The sequence below is a fragment of the Choloepus didactylus genome, chromosome X (assembly GCF_015220235.1).
Source record: "Choloepus didactylus isolate mChoDid1 chromosome X, mChoDid1.pri, whole genome shotgun sequence".
NCBI classification, from domain to species: Eukaryota; Metazoa; Chordata; class Mammalia; order Pilosa; family Megalonychidae; genus Choloepus; species Choloepus didactylus.
In genome coordinates, this window is record NC_051334.1 from 173,589,135 (window position 1) to 173,610,974 (window position 21,840).

At 38.6% G+C, this 21,840-nt stretch overlaps 1 pseudogene; it reads left to right on the top strand.

The window, feature by feature from the left end:
* The first annotated feature begins 428 nt into the window (after window positions 1-428).
* LOC119522476 overlaps window positions 429-21,840 on the top strand; it is a 40,293-nt pseudogene continuing 18,881 nt past the window's right edge.

The window sequence follows — 21,840 nt, forward strand, 5'->3', positions numbered from 1 at the left end:
ACCTTAAATTCAAAGACACAAGAAGGATGAAAGTGAAAGGATATAAAAAATATGCCATGGAAATAGTAACCAAAAGATACTTGAGGTTGCTAATGACAGATAAAATAGAACACAGGGGACTTCCAGGAAGATGGCAGAATAGGTGAGACAAAGAAAATTCCTCCTCCATCAAAGAAACTAGAGAAGGACTGGAGGATGCACAGGACAGCAGCTTCAGGGTGCAAGCAGCCATAGACAGACTCCTACAATAAGTGGTGGGGACTGGGATGAAAAAGTGAAGAAACTGCATCTCAGAAGTCAGGGTGAGTTTATTCAGCTTGGACCACTGCCAGGGGCTAGTAGTGGCTAGAAGGTCACCAAGCAGAGGAGTGAGTAGCTCTCCAATCCCATGCACCCATATCAGCAATTATGTGGGGAGATAATCCTCCATGGTCACAGAGCCAGGAGCTCCCATGAGGGAACCCAGAAGGCAGGAGACCAGTGTTGACCACATTTACTCTCCCTCCATGGAAGACTGTGGTGTGCACAGGAAAGAGGTTGGGATAGGTGAGGGTGCCACATGGAAGCACTGGGAGCCCCTCCCACACCCCAGAGGCTCGTGGATGCATGGCAGGCAGGGAGCAGAGCATGTTTGAGATGGAGGATGAGAATGTGCAGCCCCCAGAGCCAAGAGTGACCCACTCAGAGACCCAGGAATCACCAGACCCATGGTGCCCATGAGCAGATGTTCTGGTTTGCTAATGTTGCCATTATGCAAAATACTAGAAAAGGATTGACTTTTACAAATGGGATTTATTAATTTACAGATTTACAGTCCTAGGACCATAAAAGTGTCCAAACTAAGGCATCAACAAGAGTATACCTTCATTGAAGAATGGCCAATGGCATCTGAAATACCTCTGTTGTCTGGGGAGGTACATGGCTGGCATCTGCTGGTCCTTGGCTCCTGAGTTTTGGTTTTAAAATGGCTTTCTCCAAAATGTCTCTGGGCTTCCTCTCTTAGCTTAGCATCTCCAAACACCCTTTGTCTGCATTTTCCAAGCATCTCCAAGCATCAGTGTCAGCATCTGTGTCAGCTCTTACCTCTCTTAAATGCTCCAATGAACTAATCAAGACCCACCCTAAATGGATGGGGTCCACACCTCCATGGAAATAATTTAATCAAAGGTTCTGCCCTAATCAACAGACTGATCAGTCTGCCCTCACAAGATTGCATTAAAGAATATGGCTTTTCTGGGGAGCCTAATATATCCAAACTGGCACAGTAGACTCCCTGCCAAACTGCACAAGGCCCACAACACACCTTTAGGACTGGCAGTCCCCAGTACACATGGAGAACTGGCTTGCTGATTGGATGCCCACCCAGTTGAGACACTGTCAAGTGTACAGGTGGAGTTGGGGGAAAGCTGGCTTGAGGGCAAGAGGTGGCTCAAGAGCATCATCTACTAGGAAGACAGGGAAAGTGCACTCCAGGAAGCTGTGGCTGACTATACCTATATCTATATCATCTATATAGATAAATAGATATATTGATATATACATTCAAATAATCCTGCATTTCCAAAAATAACCTTATCAAGTTAAGCAAATGTCCTGAAGCCAACAGAAAATCATAAAGCACATGAGGAAACAAGAAGATATGGACAAGCCAAACAACCAGATTAAAAAGCCAGAGCAGACAAAGAACTTGGAGCAATTAATCAAAGATGTACACACAAATCTCCAAAACATCTTCAATGAGTTGGCTAAAGATATAAAGGACATCAAGAAGACTCTAGAAGAGAAAAAAGAAGAATTTGAAAGAGTAAATTAAAAAGAGATTTTATGGAAATAAAAGATAATGTAGGTCAAATTTAAGATATACTAGAGACACACAACAGGAGACCTGAAGAGGCAGAAGAAAGAATAAGTGAATTAGAGGATAGGACAATTGAATGAAAAAGCAAAATAGAACAAACAGTGAAAAAATTAAAATATTTGAAATAGATCTCAGGGAAATCATACACAACATGAAGCACAAAAATATAAGAATCATTGGTGTTGCAGAAGGAAAAGAGAAGAGTAAAGGACTAGGAAGAGTATTTGAAGACATAGTTGGGGAAAACATCCCAAAACTTCTAAATGAAATAAATATGTGAAAAAAGATGCCCAACAAACTCCAAATAGCATAAATCCAAATAAACCCACTGCAAGACATATACTAATCAGATTGCCAAATGCAAGATAGCAGCAAGATAGGAGCAATTCACAACATACAAGGGAAACTGCATAAGACTAAGTACTGACTACTCAGTGGGCACCATGGATGTGAGAAGGCAGTGGTATGGCATGTTTAATATTCTGAAAGAGAAAAATTGCCAGCCAAGAATCCTTTATCCAGCAAAGCTCTCCTTCAAAATTGAGAGAGAGAGTTTAAAATCTTCACAGACAAACAAAAGCTGAGAGAATTTGTTAACAAAACACTTGACCTGCAAGAAACATTAAAGGGATTTCTACCAGCTGAGAAAAAAAAAAGAGAGATGTCTGGAGGGGGAAACAGAACTGAAGAGTATTAATAAGGGTAACTTAAAGGAAAAAAAAGAGTGACGGGAGAAAAATAGACCTGACAAACAAAAATCAAAGGATAAGATGATTGTTTCAAGAATAGCATCCATAGTAATAACATTGAATGTGAATGGATTAAGCCCCCCAATCAAAAGAAACAGAATGGCCGAATGGATAAAATGCTATGATACATCAGGGCAGGGCAAGATGGCAGAATAGTGAGGTGTGTAATTTAGTTACACCACTAGGGCAGCTGGTAAATAGCCAGGAACTGCATGAAACAGAGTTTCCCGGGTCATCAGTGACCAGTCACACATCATACACACTAGTCTGCAACAGGTGGAATGGCTGAGATCACAATGAAACTTGTATGTATCCCCAGACAGGGGGCTGTTGCACCTTACCCTGGACATGGTGGGCTGTCTTGGATCTGGCTCCCTGAGGGAAAAAGAAACAGTCTTTGCTAGGAGCAAGATGGGGGGCTCAACCCAGCCTCAATTGCAGAATTAGTTAACAAATTAATTAAACTTTTCGAGTTGGGCAGGTTCAGGTTGCTGGAGAATGGCTGGGCTCTGGGAAAGGGGGCTGGGGCACATACAAGTGAGCACCAAATCAAGAAGCAATATTAATCTCAGATAAAATAGACTTTAAATACAAGAATGTTATAAGAGACAAAGAATGTCACTATATACTAATAAAAGGGACAATTCAACAAACAGCAATAATCATAAATGTCTATGCACCCAATCCAGGTGCCCCAAAATACATGAGACAAACATTGGCAAAACTGAAGAAAGAAATACATGTTTACACAATAACTGTGGGAGACTTCAATACATCACTGTCTCCTAGAGATAGATCAACAAGACAGAGGACCAATAAGGAAATTGAAAACCTAAAAATCTAATAAATGAATTTGACTTAACAGACATATGTAGAACGTTACATGCCAAATCACCAAGATACACATTCTTCTCTAGTGCTCAGGAACTTTCTCCAGAATAGACCATATGCTGGGCCATAAAACAAGCCTCAATAAATTTAAAAACATTGAAATTATTCAAAGAACATTCTTGATCACAATGGAACACAATTAAAAGTCAATAACCATCAGAGACTTAGAAAATTCCCAAATATCTGGAGGTTAAACAACACACTCCCAAACAATCAGTGGGTTAAACAAGAATTAGCAAGAGAAATTGCTAAATATATAGAGACAAATGAAAATGAGAACACACCATATCAAAACTTATGGGATGCATCAAAGGTGGTATTTAGGGGGAAATTTATAGCTCTAAATTCATGTATTAAAAGAGAAGGAGCTAAAATCAAAGAACTAATGGAACAACTGAAGAAGCTAGAAAATGAACAGCAAACTAATCCTAAACCAAGTAGAAGAAAATAAATAACAAGGGTTAAAGCAGATATAAATGACATAGAGAACAAAAAAACAATATAGAGAAAAAATAACACCAAAAGTTGGCACTTTGAGAGGATCAACAAGATTGACAATCCCCTGGCTAGACTGACAAAATCAAAAAGAGACTAGACCCCAAAAAAACAAAATAATAAATGAGAGAGGCAACATCACTGCTGATCCCAACGAAATTAGAAAAAATTATAAGGGGATATTATGAACAATTGTATGCCAACAAAGTAGGTAATGTAGAGGAAATGGACAATTTCCTGGAAACACATAACAACCTAGACTGACCAGAAAAGAAATAGAAGACCTCAACCATCCAATCACAAACAAAGAGATCCAATCAGTCATCAAAAAATTTCCCACAAATATATGCCCTGGGCCAGATGGCTTCACAGGGGAATTCTACCAAATTTTCCAAAAAGCACTGACAGCAATCTTACTTAAACTCTTTCAAAACATCAAAGAAAATGGAGCACTACTTAGCTCATTTTATGAAGCTAACATCACTGTAATACCAAAAGCAGGTAAAGATGCTGCAAGAAAGGAAAACTATAGTCCAATCTCCTTAATCAATATAGATGCAAAAATTCTCAAAATACTTGCAAATTGAATCCAAAGACACATTAAAAAAATCATACACCATGAACAAGTGGGGTTCATTCCAGGCATGCAGGGATGTTTCAACAGAAGAAAATCAATCAATGTAATACAACACATTAACAAATCAAAAGGGAAAAATCAAATGATCATCTCAATAGATGCTGAAAAAGCATTTGACAAAATCCAGCATGCTTTTTTGATAAAAACACTTTTTATCAAAAAAAACTTCGTCAATATGATAAAGGGCACATATGAAAAACCCACAACCAGCATAGTAATCAATGGGAAGAGACTGAAAGCCTTCCCTCTAAGATCAGGAATGAGAAAAGGATGCCCACTGTGCCAGATCAATGTACTATGTCCCCCAAAATGCCATTATCTCTGATGCAATCTTGTGTGGGCAGACATATTGGTGTTGATTAGATTTTGGAATCCTTTGGGTGTTTCCATGGAGATGTGATTCAGTCAACTGTGGACAAGGCCTTTGGTTGGATAGTTTCCATGGAGGTGTTGCCCCACCCATTCAGGGTGGGTCTGAATTAAATTACTGGAGCACTAAGTAAGCTCAGGCAGAGGGAGCAAGCTTGCTACAGTGAAGAGGGACACTTTAAAGAATGCAATGGAACTGAGAGAGGAGCTTCAGCTTACAGAGACATTTTGGAGATGGCCTTTGAAAGCAGACTTTTGCTCTGGAGAAGCTAAGAGAGGATAAATGCCCCAAGAGCAACTAAGAGTGACATTTTTGAGGAGCTGAAGCCTAGAGAGGAATGTCCTGGGAGAAAGCCATTTTGAACCCAGAACTCTGGAGCAGACGCCGGCCACATGCCTTCCCAGCTAACAAAGGTTTTCTGGATGCCATTGGCCATCCTCCAGTGAAGGTACCCAATTGTTGCTGGGTTAACTTGGATACTTTATAGCCTTAAGACTGTAACTGTGTAACCAAATAAATCCCCTTTTATAAAAGCCAATCCATTTCTGGTGTTTTGCATTCCAGCAGCATTAGCAAACTAGAACACCCACTGTTACCACTGTTATTCAACATTGTGCTAGAAGTGCTAGCCAGAGCAATCCAGCAAGACAAAGAAATAAAAGGCATCCAAACTGGAAAGGAAGAAGCAAAACTGTAATTATTTGCAGATGATATGATCTTATATTTAGAAAGCCCTGAGAAATTGATGACACAGATACTTGGGCTAATAAACAAATTTAGCAAAGTAGCAAGATACAAGATTAATGTACATAAGTCAGTAATGGTCCTATATACCAGAAATGGCCTAACTGAAGAGACACTCAAGAAAAAGATACCATTCTCAATAGCAACTTAAAAAATCAAGTACCTAGGAATAAACTTATCCAAGGATGTAAACGACCTATATATAGAAAACTACATAACTTTTCTAAAAGAAATAGAAGGGGACCAAAAAAGATGGAAAAATATTCCTTGTTCATGGATAGGAAGGCTAAATGTCATTAAGTGTCAATTCTACCCAAACTCATCTACAGATTCAATGGAATTCCTATCAAAGTTCCAACAACATACTTTGCAGACTTGGAAAAGCTAGCTATCAAATTTATTTGGAAGGGGAAGATGCCTCAAATTGCTAAAAGAATTCTAAAAAAGAAAAACGAAGCAGGAGGACTTATACTCCCTGACTTTGAAGTTTATTATAAGGCCATAGTAGCCAAACCAGCATGGTACTGGCACAAAGATAGACATATTGATCAATGGAAACAAATTGAGAATTCAGAGATAGACCCCCTGATCTATGGTTGACTAATCTTTGAAAAGGTCCCCAAAATCACTGAACCGGGATGTAACAGTCTATTCAACAAATGGGACTGGGAGAGTTGGATATCCATATCCAAAAGAGTAAAAAGGACCCCTACTTCACACCCTACATAAAAATTAACTCAAAATGGATTAAAAACCTCAATATAAGAGACAGTACCATAAAAATCCTAGAAGATAATGTAGGGAAACATCTTCAAGATCTGAAATTAGGAGGTCATTTCCAAGACCTCACTCCCAAAGCACAAGCAACAAAAGAAAAACTAGATTAATGGGAACTCTTCAAACTTAAAAGATTCTGTACTTCAAAGGAATTTGTCAAAAAGGTGAAGAGGTAGCCAACTCATGGGAAAAATTATTTGGAAACCATGTATCTGACAAAATGCTGATATCTTGCATATATAAAGAAACCCTACAACTCAACGACAATAGTACAGACAGCCCAATTATAAAATGGGCAAAAGATATGAAAAGACAGTTCTCTGAAGAGGAAATACAAATGGCCAAAAAACATGAAAAAATGTTCAGCTTCACTAGCTATTACACAGATGCAAATTAAGACCACAATGAGATACCATCTCACACCAATTAGACTGACTGCCCTTAAACAGGAAACTACATATGCTGAAGAGGATGTGGAGAAATTGGAACTCACTCATTGTTGGTGGGACAGTATAATGGTACAGCCAGTCTGGAAGACAGTCTGGCAGTTCCTTAGAAAACTTGATATCAAGTTACCCTTTGATCCAGCAATTTCATTTCTCAGTATATACCTGGAAGATCTGAAAGCAGTGAAAATAACAGATATCTGCACGCCAATGTTCATAGCAGCAATATTCACAATTGATAAGAGATGGAAACAACCCAAATGTCCTCCAACAGATGAGTGGATAAACAAAATGTGGTATATATGCATGATGGAATACTCCACGGCAGTAAGAAGGAACGATGTCGTGAAACATGACAACATGGATGAATCTTGAAGACATAATGCTAAGCGAAATAAGCCAGGCACAAAAAGAGAAATATTGTATGTTACCACTAATGTGAACACTGTGAAAAATGTAAAATAAATGGTTTATATTGTAGAGTGTAGGGGACCTAGCAATAGACAGCAAATAATGAAGGGGGAATGATAATCCAATAAGAATGGGTAAGTTATGGAGGGTAAACTTAATGTTATGGGAACGCTTAGTGACAACTATGGTTTATTAATTGGGGGGTATGGTAGGAACAACTTCACAGAAATGTAGTTATTTTAGGTTATTTGTTTTTCTTATTCCTTTGTTTGGTTATAGTCTGTTTATTTCTTTGTGTTACGGAAGGAATATGTTGGAAGCAATGTAGTCATTTTAGGTTATTGGTTTTTTCTTATTCCTTTGTTTCAGTTTTGTTTGAAATGTTTTTTTATTGTTCATTTTTTTTAATTTTTTGATAGAGTTAAGAATAAAACAGACAGAAGGTCATAAAATTTACAAATCTATGGACACTAAAAAAACACTCCTAGAAAACCAGTAGGTAAAGGAAGAAATTACAAGAGAAATTATTAAATCCCTTGAGGCAAATGACAATGAAAACATAGCATATAAAAACTTATGGGGAGGCGGGGCAAGATGGCAGACTGGTGAGCTGTATGTTTTAGTTACTCCTCCAGGAAAGCAGGTAGAAAGCCAGGAACTGCGTGGACTGGACACCACAGAGCAATCTAACTTTGGGCATACTTCATACAACACTCATGAAAACGTGGAACTGCTGAGATCAGCGAAATCTGTAAGTTTTTGTGGCCAGGGGACCCGCGCCCCTCCCTGCCAGGCTCAGTCCCGTGGGAGGAGGGGCTGTCAGCTCCGGGAAGGAGAAGGGAGAACTGCAGTGGCAGCCCTTATCGGAAACTCATTCTACTGATCCAAACTCCAACCATAGATAGACTGAGACCAGACACCAGAGAATCTGAGAGCAGCCAGCCCAGCAGAGAGGAGACAGGCATAGAAAAAAAACAACACGAAAAACTCCAAAATAAAAGCGGAGGATTTTTGGAGTTCTGGTGAACATAGAAAGGGGAAGGGCCCTGAGGCGCACATGCAAATCCCGAAGAAAAGCTGATCTCTCTGCCCTGTGGACCTTTCCTTAATGGCCCTGGTTGTTTGTCTATTAGCATTTCAATAACCCATTAGATCTCTGAGGAGGGCCCTTTTTTTTTTTTTTTAATCCTTTTTTCTTTTTCTAAAACAATTACTCTAAGAAGCCCAATACAGAAAGCTTCAAAGACTTGCAATTTGGGCAGGTCAAGTCAAGAGCAGAACTAGGAGAGCTCTGAGACAAAACGCAATAATCCAGTGCCTGAGAAAATTCACTAAACACCACAACTTCTCAAGAAAAGGGGGGTGTCCGCTCACAGCCATCATCCTGGTGGACAGGAAACACTCCTGCCCATCGCCAGCCCCATAGCCCAGAACTGCCCCAGACAACCCAGTGTGATGGAAGTGCTTCAAATAACAGGCACACACCACAAAACTGGGCGTGGACATTAGCCTTCCCTGCAACCTCAGCTGATTGTCCCAGAGTTGGGAAGGTAGAGCAGTGTGAATTAACAAAGCCCCATTCAGCCATCATTTGAGCAGACTGGGAGCCTCCCTACACAGCCCAGCAGCCCAGAACTGCCCTGGGGGGACGGCACTCACCTGTGACATAGCACAGTCATCCCTCAACAGAGGACCCGGGGTGCACAGCCTGGAAGAGGGGCCCACTTGCAAGTCTCAGGAGCCATATGCCAATACCAAGGACTTGTGGGTCAGTGGCAGAGACAAACTGTGGCAGGACTGAACTGAAGGATTAGACTATTGCAGCAGCTTTAAAACTCTAGGATCACCAGGGAGATTTGATTGTTAGAGCCACCCCCCCTCCCTGACTGCCCAGAAACACGCCCCATATACAGGGCAGGCAACACCAAATACACACGCAAGCTTGGTACACCAATTGGACCCCACAAGACTCACTCCCCCACTCACCAAAAAGGCTAAGCAGGGGAGAACTGGCTTGTGGAGAACAGGTGGCTCGTGGACGCCACCTGCTGGTTAGTTAGAGAAAGTGTACTCCACGAAGCTGTAGATCTGATAAATTAGAGATAAGGACTTCAATTGGTCTACAAATCCTAAAAGAACCCTATCAAGTACAGCAAATGCCAAGAGGCCAAAAACGACAGAAAATTATAAAGCATATGAAAAAACCAGACGATATGGATAACCCAAGCCCAAGCACCCAAATCAAAATCTCAGAAGAGACACAGCACCTAGAGCAGCTACTCAAAGAACTAAAGATGAACAATGAGACCATAGTACGGGAGATAAAGGAAATCAAGAAGACCCTAGAAGAGCATAAAGAAGACATTGCAAGACAAAATAAAAAAAATGGATGATCTTATGGAAATTAAAGAAACTGTTGACCAAATTAAAAAGATTCTGGACACTCATAGTACAAGACTAGAGGAAGTTGAACAACAAATCAGTGACCTGGAAGATGACAGAATGGAAAATGAAAGCATAAAAGAAAGAATGGGGAAAAAATTGAAAAAATCGAAATGGACCTCATGGATATGATAGATAATACGAAACGTCCAAATATAAGACTCATTGGTGTCCCAGAAGGGGAAGAAAAGGGTAAAGGTCTAGGAAGAGTATTCAAAGAAATTGTTGGGGAAAACTTCCCAAATCTTCTAAACAACGTAAATACACAAATCATAAATGCTCAGCGAACCCCAAATAGAAAAAATCCAAATAAACCCACTCCGAGACATATACCGATCACACTGTCAAACACAGAAGAGAAGGAGCAAGTTCAGAAAGCAGCAAGAGAAAAGCAATTCACCACATACAAAGGAAACAGCATAAGACTAAGTAGTGACTACTCAGCAGCCACCATGGAGGCGAGAAGGCAGTGGCATGATATATTTAGAATTCTGAGTGAGAAAAATTTCCAGCCAAGAATACTTTATCCAGCAAAGCTCTCCTTCAAATTTGAGGGAGAGCTTAAATTTTTCACAGACAAACAAATGCTGAGAGAATTTGCTAACAAGAGACCTGCCCTACTGGAGATACTAAAGGGAGCCCTACAGACAGAGAAACAAAGAAAGAACAGAGAGACTTCGAGAAAGGTTCAGTACTAAAGAGATTCAGTATGGGTACAATAAAGGATATTAATAGACAGAGGGGAAAAATATGACAAACATAAACCAAAGGATAAGATGGCTGATTCAAGAAATGCCTTCACGGTTATAACGTTGAATGTAAATGGATTAAACTCCCGAATTAAAAGATATAGATTCGCAGAATGGATCAAAAAAAATGAACCATCAATATGTTGCATACAAGAGACTCATCTTAGACACAGGGACACAAAGAAACTGAAAGTGAAAGGATGGAAAAAAATATTTCATGCAAGCTACAGCCAAAAGAAAGCAGGTGTAGCAATATTAATCTCAGATAAAATAGACTTCAAATGCAGGGATGTTTTGAGGGACAAAGAAGGCCACTACGTACTAATAAAAGGGGCAATTCAGCAAGAAGAAATAACAATCGTAAATGTCTATGCGCCCAATCAAGGTGCCACAAAATACATGAGAGAAACACTGGCAAAACTAAAGGAAGCAATTGATGTTTCCACAATAATTGTGGGAGACTTCAACACATCACTCTCTCCTATAGATAGATCAACCACACAGAAGACCAATAAGGAAATTGAAAACCTAAACAATCTGATAAATGAATTAGATTTAACAGACATATACAAGACATTACATCCCAAATCACCAGGATACACATACTTTTGTAGTGCTCATGGAACTTTCTCCAGAATAGATCATATGCTGGGACATAAAGCAAGCCTCAATAAATTTAAAAAGATTGAAATTATTCAAAGCACATTCTCTGACCACAATGGAATACAATTAGAAGTCAATAACCATCAGAGACTTAGAAAATTCACAAATACCTGGAGGTTAAACAACACACTCCTAAACAATCAGTGGGTTAAAGAAGAAATAGCAAGAGAAATTGCTAAATATATAGAGACGAATGAAAATGAGAACACAACATACCAAAACCTATGGGATGCAGCAAAAGCAGTGCTAAGGGGGAAATTTATAGCACTAAATGCATATATTAAAAAGGAAGAAAGAGCCAAAATCAAAGAACTAATCGATCAACTGAAGAAGCTAGAAAATGAACAGCAAACCAATCCTAAACCAAGTAGAAGAAAAGAAATAACAAGGATTAAAGCAGAAATAAATGACATAGAGAAAAAAAAAATAGAGAGGATAAATATCACCAAAAGTTGGTTCTTTGAGAAGATCAACAAGATTGACAAGCCCCTAGCTAGACTGACAAAATCAAAAAGAGAGAAGACCCATATAAACAAAATAATGAATGAAAAAGGTGACATAACTGCAGATCCTGAAGAAATTAAAAAAATTATAAGAGGATACTATGAACAACTGTATGGCAACAAACTGGATAAGGTAGAGGAAATGGACAATTTCCTGGAAACATATGAACAACCTAGACTGACCAGAGAAGAAATAGAAGACCTCAACCAACCCATCACAAGCAAAGAGATCCAATCAGTCATCAAAAATCTTCCCACAAATAAATGCCCAGGGCCAGATGGCTTCACACAGGAATTCTACCAAACTTTCCAGAAAGAACTGACACCAATCTTACTCAAACTCTTTCAAAACATTGAAGAAAATGGAACACTACCTAACTCATTTTATGAAGCTAACATCAATCTAATACCAAAACCAGGCAAAGATGCTACAAAAAAGGAAAACTACCGGCCAATCTCCCTAATGAATATAGATGCAAAAATCCTCAACAAAATACTTGCAAATCGAATCCAAAGACACATTAAAAAAATCATACACCATGACCAAGTGGGGTTTATTCCAGGCATGCAAGGATGGTTCAACATAAGAAAATCAATCAATGTATTACAACACATTAACAAGTCAAAAGGGAAAAATCAATTGATCATCTCAATAGATGCTGAAAAAGCATTTCACAAAATCCAACATCCCTTTTTGATAAAAACACTTCAAAAGGTAGGAATTGAAGGAAACTTCCTCAACATGATAAAGAGCATATATGAAAAGCCCACAGCCAGCATAGTACTCAATGGTGAGAGACTGAAAGCCTTCCCTCTAAGATCAGGAACAAGACAAGGATGCCCGCTGTCACCACTGTTATTCAACATTGTGCTGGAAGTGCTAGCCAGGGCAATCCGGCAAGACAAAGAAATAAAAGGCATCCAAATTGGAAAAGAAGAAGTAAAACTGTCATTGTTTGAAGATGATATGATCTTATATCTAGAAAACCCTGAGAAATCGACGATACAGCTACTAGAGCTAATAAACAAATTTTGCAAAGTAGCGGGATACAAGGTTAATGCACATAAGTCAGTAATGTTTCTATATGCTAGAAATGAACAAACTGAATAGACACTCAAGAAAAAGATACCATTTTCAATAGCACCTAAAAAAATCAAGTACCTAGGAATAAACTTAACCAAAGATGTAAAAGACCTATACAAAGAAAACTACATAACTCTACTAAAAGAAATAGAAGGGGACCTTAAAAGATGGAAAAATATTCCATGTTCATGGATAGGAAGACTAAATGTCATTAAGATGTCAATTCTACCCAAACTCATCTACAGATTCAATGCAATCCCAATCAAAATTCCAACAACCTACTTTGCAGACTTGGAAAAGCTAGTTATCAAATTTATTTGGAAAGGGAAGATGCCTCGAATTGCTAAAGACACTCTAAAAAAGAAAAACGAAGTGGGAGGACTTACACTCCCTGACTTTGAAGCTTATTATAAAGCCACAGTTGCTAAAACAGCATGGTACTGGCACAAAGATAGACATATAGATCAATGGAATCGAATTGAGAATTCGGAGATAGACCCTCAGATCTATGGCCGACTGATCTTTGATAAGGCCCCCAAACTCACTGAACTGAGTCATAATGGTCTTTTCAACAAATGGGGCTGGGAGAGTTGGATATCCATGTCCAAAAGAATGAAAGAGGACCCCTACCTCACCCCCTACACAAAAATTAACTCAAAATGGACCAAAGATCTCAATATAAAAGAAAGTACCATAAAACTCCTAGAAGATAATGTAGGAAAACATCTTCAAGACCTTGTATTAGGCGGCCACTTCCTAGACTTTACACCCAAAGCACAAGCAACAAAAGATAAAATAGATAAATGGGAGCTCCTCAAGCTGAGAAGTTTCTGCACCTCAAAGGAATTTCTCAAAAAGGTAAAGAGGCAGCCAACTCAATGGGAAAAAATTTTTGGAAACCATGTATCTGACAAAAGACTGATATCTTGCATATATAAAGAAATCCTACAACTCAACGACAATAGTACAGTCGGCCCAATTATAAAATGGGCAAAAGATATGAAAAGACAGTTCTCTGAAGAGGAAATACAAATGGCCAAGAAACACATGAAAAAATGTTCAGCTTCACTAGCTATTAGAGAGATGCAAATTAAGACCACAATGAGATACCATCTAACACCGGTTAGAATGGCTGCCATTAAACAAACAGGAAACTACAAATGCTAGAGGGGATGTGGAGAAATTGGAACTCTTATTCACTGTTGGTGGGACTGTATAATGGTTCAGCCACTCTGGAAGTCAGTCTGGCAGTTCCTTAGAAAACTAGATACAGAGTTGCCATTCGATCCAACGATTGCACTTCTCGGTATATACCCAGAAGATCGGAAAGCAGTGACACGAACAGATATCTGCACGCCAATGTTCATAGCAGCATTATTCACAATTGCCAAGAGATGGAAACAACCCAAATGTCCTTCAACAGATGAGTGGATAAATAAAATGTGGTATATACACACGATGGAATACTACGCGGCAGTAAGAAGGAACGATCTCGTGAAACACATGACAACATGGATGAACCTTGAAGACATAATGCTGAGCGAAATAAGCCAGGCACAAAAAGAGAAATATTATATGCTACCACTAATGTGAACTTTGAAAAATGTAAAACAAATGGCTTATAATGTAGAATGTAGGGGAACTAGCAATAGAGAGCAATTAAGGAAGGGGGAAGAATAATCCAAGAACAGATAAGCTATTTGACGTTCTGGGGATGCCCAGGAATGACTATGGTCTGTTAATTTCTGATGGATATAGTAGGAGCAAGTTCACAGAAATGTTGCTATATTAGGTAACTTTCTTGGGGTAAAGTAGGAACATGTTGGAAGTTAAGCAGTTATCTTAGGTTAGTTGTCTTTTTCTTACTCCCTTGTTATGGTCTCTTTGAAATGTTCTTTTATTGTATGTTTGTTTTCTTTTTAACTTTTTTTTCATACAGTTGATTTAAAAAAGAAGGGAAAGTTAAAAAAAAAAAAAAGAAAAACAAGGAAAAAAAAAAGATGTAGTGCCCCCTTGAGGAGCCTGTGGAGAATGCAGGGGTATTCGCCTACCCCACCTCCATGGTTTCTAACATGACCACAGACATAGGGGACTGGTGGTTTGATGGGTTGAGCCCTCTACCACAGGTTTTACCCTTGGGAAGACGGTTGCTGCAAAGGAGAGGCTAGGCCTCCCTATGGTTGTGCCTAAGAGCCTCCTCCCGAATGCCTCTTTGTTGCTCAGATGTGGCCCTGTCTCTCTAGCTAAGCCAACTTGAAAGGTGAAATCACTGCCCTCCCCCCTACGTGGGATCAGACACCCAGGGGAGTGAATCTCCCTGGCAACGTGGAATATGACTCCCGGGGAGGAATGTAGACCTGGCATCGTGGGACGGAGAACATCTTCTTGACCAAAAGGGGGATGTGAAAGGAAATGAAATAAGCTTCAGTGGCAGAGAGATTCCAAAAGGAGCTGAGAGGTCACTCTGGTGGGCACTCTTATGCACACTTTAGACAACCCTTTTTAGGTTCTAAAGAATTGGGGTAGCTGGTGGTGGATACCTGAAACTATCAAACTACAACCCAGAACCCATGAGTCTCGAAGACAGTTGTATAAAAATGTAGCTTATGAGGGGTGACAATGGGATTGGGAAAGCCATAAGGACCACACTCCACTTTGTCTTGTTTATGGATGGATGAGTAGAAAAATAGGGGAAGGAAACAAACAGACAAAGGTACCCGGTGTTCTTTTTTATTTCACTTGCTCTTTTTCACTCTGATTATTATTCTTGTTATTTTTGTGTGTGTGCTAATGAAGGTGTCAGGGATTGATTTGGGTGATGAATGTACCACTATGTAATGGTACTGTAAACAATCGAAAGTACGATTTGTTTTGTATGACTGCGTGGTATGTGAATATATCTCAATAAAATGAAGATTAAAAAAAAAAAAAACTTATTGGATGCAGTAAAGGCAGTGTTGAGAGGGAAATTTATTGCCCTAAACACCTATATTAAAAGAGAAGAGAGAGCAAAAATTGAGGGATTAACTATTCACCTGAAGGAACTAGAGAAAAAACAGTAAACTAACCCCAAAGCAAACAGAAGGAAAGAAATAACAAAGATTACAGCAGAAATAAATGAAATTCAGAAGAGGAAAACAATAGAGAGAATCAACAAAACCAGAAGTTGGTTCTCAGAGAAAATCAAAAAAATTTATGGACACCTAGCTAGTCTAACAAAGAGAGAGAGTGGGGGAAGGAGGGGGAGGGGGAGAGAGAGAGAGAGAGAGAGAGAGAGAGAGAGAGAGAGAGAGAGAGAGAGAGAATGCAAATAAATACAATCAGAAATGGGAAAGGAGACATAATTACTGACCCTGTAGAAATAAAGGAGATAATGAGAAGATACCACAAGCAACTATATGCAAATAAACTAGACAACTCAGATGAAATGGACAACTTTCTAGAAAAGCATAAACCAACAACATTGACTCAAGAAGAAATAGACGACTTCAACAAACCAATCACAAGCAAAGATATTGATTCAGTCATCAAAAAGTTCCAAAAAAAGAAAAGCCCAGGACCAGATGGCTTCAAATGTGAATTCTGCATGCATTCAAGAAAGAATTAGTACCAATCCTGCTCAAACTCTTCAGAAAAATTGAAGAGGAGGGAAAGCTACCTCACTCATTCTATGAAGCCAACATCACCTAATACCAAACTCAGATAAAGATACTACAAAAAAATAAAACTATAGACCAATCTCTTTAAGGAATGTAGATGCAAAAATCCAAAACAAAGTATAGCAAATTGAATCCTGCAGCACATTAAAAGTATTATACACCATGACCCAATGGGATTTATTCCAGGTATGCAAGGTGTATCAATTAATGTAATACACCACATCAATAAATCAAAGCAGAAGAATCACATGATCATTTAGATAGATGCAGAAAAGGCATTTGACAAAATTCAATGTCCTTTCTCAATGAAAACACTTCAAAGGATAGGAATACATGGGGACTTTCTCCATATGATTAAGGCAATATATGAAAAACCCACAGTTAACATACACAATGGGGAAAGATTGAAAACTTTCCCTCTAAGATCAGGAACAAGACAGGGATGCCCACTGTCACCATTGTTATTCAATATTGTGCTGGAAGTTCTAGCTAGAGCATTTAGGCAAAAAAAAAAAAAAAAAAAAAAAAAAAAAGAAATAAAAGGCACACAAATTGGAGAGGAAGAAGTAAAACTTCCACTGTTTGCAGATGACATGACTCTAGATGTAGAATATCCAGAAAAGTTTACAACAAAGCTACTAGAACTAATCAATGAATACAGGAAAGTGGCAGGCTACAAGATCAACACACAAAATTATACAGGGTTCCTACACTCAAATAATGTGCAACAAGAGGAAGAAATCTAGAAAAAAATTCCATTTACAATAGCATCCAGAAGAATCAAGTATTTAGGAATAAACTTAAGAAAGGCAACAAAAGATCTATATAGAGAAAACTATAAGAAACTGCTAAAACAAATCAAACAGGACCTAAAAAATGGAAGAACATATCATGTTCATGGATTGGAAGAGTAAATATAGTTAAGATGTCAGTTCTACCTAAACTGATTTATAGATTCAGTGCAATACCAATTAAAATCCCAACAACTTACTTTTCAGAAATAGAAAAAACAGTAAGGATAGATACACCTACCAATGGAATTGAACTGAATGTTCAGAAATAGACCCTTGCTTCTTATGGACAATTGATCTTTGATAAGGCAGTCAAGCCAAAGCAACTGGGAAAGGGCAGCCTCTTCAATAAATGGTGTTTGGAGAACTGGATATCCATTTCCAAAAGAATGGAAGAGGACTCCTCTCTGCCTCCTTATACAAAAATTAACTAAAAATGGATCAAAGACCTAAACATTAGTGCTAAGAACATAAGAGTCTTAGAAGAAAATGTATGGCAATATCTTAAAGATCTTGTGTTAGGATGTGGTTTCCTAGACCTTACACCCAAAGCACAAGCAACCAAAGAAGAAATAGATAAATGGGATCTCCTCAAAATTAAAAACTTTTGTACATCAAAGGACTTTGTCAGAAAAGTAAAAAGGCAGCCTATGCAATGGGAGACAATATTTGGAAACCACAGTTCAATAACCTGAATATATAAAGAGATCCTACAACTCAACAACAGAAAGACAAACAACCCAATTTTAAAATGGGCAAAAGACATGGACAGACACTTTTCTGAAAGGAAATACAAATGGCTCAAAAACATATGAAAAAATGCTCAACTTCACTGGTTATTAGGGAAATGCAAATCAAAACCAAAATGAGGTATCGTCTCACACCTACCAGAATGGCCACTGTCAAAAAAAACAGAAAATTACAAGTGCTGGAGAGATGTGGAGAAAGAGGCACACTTATTCACTGTTGGTGGGAATGTAGAATGGTGCAACCACTCTGGAAGACAGTGTGACAGTTCCTCGAGAAGCTAAGTATAGATTTGCTATATGACCCAGCTATTCCATTACAAGGTATATACTCAGAAGAACTGAAAGTTAAGACATGAATGGACATTTGTAAACCAATGTTTATCATGGCATTATTCACAATAGCCAAGAGATGGAAACAGCCCAAATGTCCATCAATGGATGAGTAGATAAACTGTGGTACATACACACGATGGAATCAGCTGTATGACAGAACAAAGACATGGAACATATAATAATGTGGACAAACCTTGAGGATGTTATATTGAGTGAAGTTAGCAAGAAACAAAAGGACAAATACTGTATGGTCTCATTAATATGAAGTAACATTAATGAGCAAAATTTGAGAGTTAAAAGCTGATAACACAGGTTATCAGGAGATAGAAAGAGGGTTGAGATCAAGCATTTGATGCTGAAGGACCACAGAATGTTCAGCAGGATTGATTGTATAGATCCAGAAATAGATAGCATAATACTGTGTGACGGTAGCACAATATTGTAAGTACACCAAACAAAGATGTCTGTGAGTAAAGCTGAAAGAGGTGGGATAGGGGAATGTAAGACACCAGAGGTAAAGACAGACAATTGTTCTGGTTTCCTAATGCTGCCATAATGCAAAATACCAGGAATAAATTGGCTTTTATAAAGGGGGTTTATTTGGTTACAAAATTATGTTTTAAGGCCATAAAGTGTCCAAGGAAAGGCATCAACAATAGGGTACTTTCACTGAAGGAAGGCCAATAGCATTAAGAAAACCTCTGTTAGCTGGGAAGGTATGTGGCTGGCATCTGCTGATCCCGGATTGTGCTCCAGCTTCTCTCTCAACTCCTGCACACTCTTCAAAATGTTGCTCTTGTGGCATTTTGTCTTCTCCTAGCTTCTCTGGGGCAAAATTCTGCTTTCAAAATGTATTCAAAATGTCTCTCTAAGTTGCAGCTCCAAAATGTCACCTCTAGCTACTCTCCAAAAAGTCACTCTTAGCTGCTCTAAGTCTCTTCTATTTGTCAGCTCTTTTATATGGCTCCAGTGATTTAATTAAGTCTCACCCTGAATGGGTGAGGTAACACCTTCATGGAAGCTATCCAATCAAAGGTCCTGCCCACAGATGATTGAGTTTTATCTCCATGGAAACACTCAATCAATAGGTTCCAATCTAATCAACAGTAATACATCTGCCCCCACAAGATTGCTTCAAAGAATATGCCTTTTTCTAGGGGACAAAATATACAAACTGGAACAATGATTAAGACTGGAACTGTATAACTTGTACAGTGAGTTTATACAAACACCATAATTACATGGAACTTTTAATAAGAAGTGAGATCTGGTAGGTTTGTACACATTAGTGTGAAATAGCAATACATCCCAAAGTAATTTGGGCAGAGAATAAAAATGTATATGCAGGGCCACCCTAAGGAGCTGGGGGGAAATGCAGAAATCTTGGATTTCCCCACCTGGGTTGCTGCTGATGTTCTCACAAACATTGAGGACTGATGGTTTGGTATGCTGAGCCCTCTACCTTGGGGCTTGCCCTTGTGAAACTTGTTACTGTAAAGGAGAGGCTAAGCCTACTTATAATTGTGCCTAAGAGTCTCCCCAGAGTACCTCTTTGTCACTCAGATGTTGCACTCCCTCTCTAGCTAAGCCAACTTGGAAGGTGAACTCACTGCCCTCCCCCTTACATGGAACCTGACTCCCAGGGCTGTAAATCTCCCTGGCAATGCAGGATATGACTCCCAGGGATGAGCCTGGACCTGGCATCATGGGACTGAGAACATCTTTTTGACCAAAAGGGGGAAGAAAAAAGAAACAAAATAAAGTTTGACTGGCTGAGAGATTTCAAATGGAGTTGAGAGGTCACTCTGGTGGGCATTCTTATGCACTATATAGGTATCCCTATTTAGGTTTTAGTGTATTGGAATAGCTAGAAGTAAATACCTGAAACTATCAAACTGCAACCCAGTAGCCTTGATTCTTGAGGATGATTGTATAACTATGTAGCTTACATGGGGTAACAGTGTGATTGTGAAAACCTTGTGGATCTCACTCACTTTATCCAGTGTATGGATGGATGAGTAGAAAAATGGGGACACAAAGTAAATGAAAAATAGGTTGGGTTGGGGGGGAGAATTTGGGTGTTCTTTTTTACTTTTATTTTTTATTCTTATTTTTATTCTTTCTGTTGTAAGGAAAATGTTCAAAAACAGATTGTGTTGATGAAGGGACAACTATATGGTGGTATTCTGAACAGTTGATTGTACATCATGGAAAACTGTATGTTATGTGAATATGTCTCAATAAAACTGAATTTTTAAAAGTATGATATATCAATATGCTGTTTACAAGAGACTCATCTTAGACCCAGCAACACAAAAATATTGAAAGCAAAATGATGGAAAAATGTATTCCATGCAAGCTGCAGACAAAAGAAAGCAATGTTAGCAATACTGATATCAGACAAAATAGACCTTAAATGCAAAGAGACACAGAAGGACACTATTTATTAATAAAAGGGGCAATTCACCAAGAAGAAATAATCATAAATGTTTATACACCCAGTCAAGGTGCTCCAACGTACATGAGACAACATTGGCAAAACTGAAGGGAGCAATAGATGTTTCTACAATAATAGCCAGAGACTTCAATTCACCACTCTCTTCTATAGATAGAACAACCAGACAGAGTATCAATAAGGAAATTGAGAACCTAAACAATGTGATAAATGAACCAGACTTAACAGAAATATATAGTGTTACATCCCAAATTATCGGGATGTACATTCTTCTCTAGCACTCATGAAATGTTCTCCAGAACAGATCATATGCTGGGGCACAGAATAAGCCTCAATAAATTTAAAAATATTGAAATTAGTCAAAGCACATCCTCTGATCATAATGGAAAGCATCTAGAAATCAATAACCACCAAAGATCCAGAACATTCACAAATATGTGGAGGTTAAAAAACACACTCCTAACAATCAGTGGGTCAAAGAAGTAATTGCAATAGTAATCAGTAAATATCTAGAGAGGAATGAGATCAAGAACACAACATATCAAAACCTATGGGATGTGGTGAAGGTGGTGCTGAGGAGGAAATTTTAAGCTCTAAATGCACACAGTAAAAAGGAATAAAGAGATGAAATCAAAGACCTAAGTGAACAATTAAAGGAACTAGAGAATGACCAGCAAACTAACCATAAAGCAAGTAGAAGAAAAGAAATAACAAGGATTAAATCAGAAATAAATGACATGGAGATCAAAAAAACAATAGAATAAATAAAACCAAAAGTTGATTCCTTGAGGAGGGCAACAAGATTGAAAAGCTAAGACAAGTCAAGCTAAGAGCTAGACTGACTGTATTAGTTAGGGTTCTCTAGGGAAACAGAATCAACAAGAGATATCTAAAAATATAAGATTTATAAAAGTGTCTCATGCAACTGTGGGTATGCATGAGTCCAAATTCCATAGGGCAGGCACAGACTGGCAACTCCAATGAAGATGTTTGATGAACTCCTCAGGCAGCAAGCTGGCAATGCCGATGAATGT